This window comes from Cucurbita maxima, unplaced genomic scaffold (genome assembly GCF_002738345.1).
Source record: "Cucurbita maxima cultivar Rimu unplaced genomic scaffold, Cmax_1.0 Cma_Scf02232, whole genome shotgun sequence".
NCBI lineage: Eukaryota > Viridiplantae > Streptophyta > Magnoliopsida > Cucurbitales > Cucurbitaceae > Cucurbita > Cucurbita maxima.
The window spans coordinates 1-2,680 of record NW_019274248.1 but is presented as its reverse complement, the minus strand read 5'-3'; the positions used below and the strand labels follow the sequence as shown (position 1 = coordinate 2,680).

The window sequence follows — 2,680 nt, the reverse complement described above, 5'->3', positions numbered from 1 at the left end:
TTCAATTTCTCCCAGTTCTTTTCTTCCTTTCTCTACAAATGAGAACCCCTCCCCCGCTCACGCCCATCGCGTTTCGATCATGCCGCCCCGCATGCGTTAAATCCGATTTTGTGCGCATAGCATGTCGTGTGCGATCATACCAGCACTAATGCACTGGATCCCATCAGAACTCCGCAGTTAGGCGTGCTTGGGCGAGAGTAGTACTAAGTTGGGTGACCACTTGGGAAGTCCTCGTGTTGCACCCCTTTTTTTCTTTCAATTTCTCCCAGTTCTTTTCTTCCTTTCTCTACAAATGAGAACCCCTCCCCCGCTCACGCCCATCGCGTTTCGATCATGCCGCCCCGCATGCGTTAAATCCGATTTTGTGCGCATGGCATGTCGGGTGCGATCATACCAGCACTAATGCACCGGATCCCATCAGAACTCCGCAGTTAAGCGTGCTTGGGCTTGAGTAGTACTAAGTTGGGTGACCACTTGGGAAGTCCTCGTGTTGCACCCCTGCGTGCTTGGGCTTGAGTAGTACTAAGTTGGGTGACCACTTGGGAAGTCCTCGTGTTGCACCCCTTTTTTTCTTTCAATTTCAATTTCTCCCAGTTCTTTTCTTCCTTTCTCTACAAATGAGAACCTCCCCCGCTCACGCCCATCGCGTTTCGATCATGCCGCCCCGCATGCGTTAAATCCGATTTTGTGCGCATGGCATGTCGGTGCGATCATACCAGCACTAATGCACCGGATCCCATCAGAACTCCGCAGTTAAGCGTGCTTGGGCGAGAGTAGTACTAAGTTGGGTGACCACTTGGGAAGTCCTCGTGTTGCACCCCTTTTTTTCTTTCAATTTCTCCCAGTTCTTTTCTTCCTTTCTCTACAAATGAGAACCCCTCCCCCGCTCACGCCCATCGCGTTTCGATCATGCCGCCCCGCATGCGTTAAATCCGATTTTGTGCGCATGGCATGTCGGGTGCGATCATACCAGCACTAATGCACCGGATCCCATCAGAACTCCGCAGCTAAGCGTGCTTGGGCGAGAGTAGTACTAAGTTGGGTGACAACTTGGGAAGTCCTCGTGTTGCACCCCTGTTTTTCTTTCAATTTCTCCCAGTTCTTTTCTTCCTTTCTCTACAAATGAGAACCCCTCCCCCGCTCACGCCCATCGCGTTTCGATCATGCCGCCCCGCATGCGTTAAATCCGATTTTGTGCGCATGGCATGTCGGGTGCGATCATACCAGCACTAATGCACCGGATCCCATCAGAACTCCGTAGTTAAGCGTGCTTGGGCGAGAGTAGTACTAAGTTGGGTGACCACTTAGCACCCCTTTTTTTCTTTCAATTTCTCCCAGTTCTTTTCTTCCTTTCTCTACAAATGAGAACCCCTCCCCCGCTCACGCCTATCGCGTTTCGATCATGCCGCCCCGCATGCGTTAAATCCGATTTTGTGCGCATGGCATGTCGGGTGCGATCATACCAGCACTAAAGCACCGGATCCCATCAGAACTCCGCAGTTAAGCGTGCTTGGGCGAGAGTAGTACTAAGTTGGGTGACCACTTGGGAAGTCCTCGTGTTGCACCCCTTTTTTTCTTTCAATTTCTCCCAGTTCTTTTCTTCCTTTCTCTACAAATGAGATCCTCCCCCGCTCACGCCCATCGCGTTTCGATCTTGCCGCCCCACATGCGTTAAATCCGATTTTGTGCGCATGGCATATCGGGTGCGATCATACCAGCACTAATGCACCGGATCCCATCAGAACTCCGCAGTTAAGCGTGCTTGGGCGAGAGTAGTACTAAGTTAGGTGACCACTTGGGAAGTCCTCGTGTTGCAACCCTTTTTTTCTTTCAATTTCTCCTCTTCCTTTCTCTACAAATGAGAACCTCCCCCGCTCACGCCCATCGCGTTTCGATCATGCCGCCCCGCATGCGTTAAATCCGATTTTATGCGCACAGTAACTCGGGTGCGATCATACCAGCACTAATGCACCGGATCCCATCAGAACTCCGCAGTTAAGCGTGCTTGGGCGAGAGTAGTACTAAGTTGGGTGACCACTTGGGAAGTCCTCGTGTTGCACCCCTTTTTTTCTTTCAATTTCAATTTCTCCCAGTTCTTTTCTTCCTTTCTCTACAAATGAGAACCTCCCCCGCTCACGCCCATCGCGTTTCGATCATGCCGCCCCGCATGCGTTAAATCCGATTTTGTGCGCATGGCATGTCGGGTGCGATCATACCAGCACTAATGCACCGGATCCCATCAGAACTCCGCAGTTAAGCGTGCTTGGGCGAGAGTAGTACTAAATTGGGTGACCACAGAACTCCGCAGTTAAGTGTGCTTGGGCGAGAGTAGTACTGAGTTGGGTGACCACTTGGGAAGTCCTCGTGTTGCAACCCTTTTTTTCTTTCAATTTCTCCCAGTTCTTTTCTTCCTTTCTCTACAAATGAGAACCTCCCCCGCTCACGCCCATCGCGTTTCGATCATGCCGCCCCGCATGCGTTAAATCCGATTTTGTGCGCATGGCATGTTGGGTGCGATCATACCAGCACTAATGCACCGGATCCCATCAAAATTCCGCAGTTAAGTGTGCTTGGGCGAGAGTAGTACTGAGTTGGGTGACCACTTGGGAAGTCCTCGTGTTGCACCCCTTTTTTTCTTTCAATTTCTCCCAGTTCTTTTCTTCCTTTCTCTACAAATGAG

At 50.9% G+C, this 2,680-nt stretch overlaps 8 non-coding genes and 1 pseudogene across 8 annotated transcripts; all 9 read left to right on the top strand.

Moving 5' to 3' along the window:
- The first annotated feature begins 126 nt into the window (after window positions 1-126).
- Window positions 127-245, top strand: LOC111475643. The gene has a single exon (XR_002716621.1). It is a non-coding gene; the product is annotated as a 5S ribosomal RNA (ribosomal RNA).
- Window positions 246-380: 135 nt separating this feature from the next.
- LOC111475648 lies at window positions 381-499 on the top strand. The gene has a single exon (XR_002716625.1). It is a non-coding gene; the product is annotated as a 5S ribosomal RNA (ribosomal RNA).
- Window positions 500-702: 203 nt separating this feature from the next.
- LOC111475647 lies at window positions 703-821 on the top strand. Its single transcript, XR_002716624.1, has one exon. It is a non-coding gene; the product is annotated as a 5S ribosomal RNA (ribosomal RNA).
- Window positions 822-956: 135 nt separating this feature from the next.
- Window positions 957-1,075, top strand: LOC111475642. Its single transcript, XR_002716620.1, has one exon. It is a non-coding gene; the product is annotated as a 5S ribosomal RNA (ribosomal RNA).
- Window positions 1,076-1,210: 135 nt separating this feature from the next.
- On the top strand, window positions 1,211-1,327 carry LOC111475645 (annotated as a pseudogene).
- A 122-nt stretch (window positions 1,328-1,449) lies between these two features.
- On the top strand, window positions 1,450-1,568 carry LOC111475641. Its single transcript, XR_002716619.1, has one exon. It is a non-coding gene; the product is annotated as a 5S ribosomal RNA (ribosomal RNA).
- A 133-nt stretch (window positions 1,569-1,701) lies between these two features.
- Window positions 1,702-1,820, top strand: LOC111475649. The gene has a single exon (XR_002716626.1). It is a non-coding gene; the product is annotated as a 5S ribosomal RNA (ribosomal RNA).
- A 124-nt stretch (window positions 1,821-1,944) lies between these two features.
- Window positions 1,945-2,063, top strand: LOC111475646. The gene has a single exon (XR_002716623.1). It is a non-coding gene; the product is annotated as a 5S ribosomal RNA (ribosomal RNA).
- A 446-nt stretch (window positions 2,064-2,509) lies between these two features.
- On the top strand, window positions 2,510-2,628 carry LOC111475644. Its single transcript, XR_002716622.1, has one exon. It is a non-coding gene; the product is annotated as a 5S ribosomal RNA (ribosomal RNA).
- The last annotated feature ends 52 nt before the right edge of the window (window positions 2,629-2,680 follow it).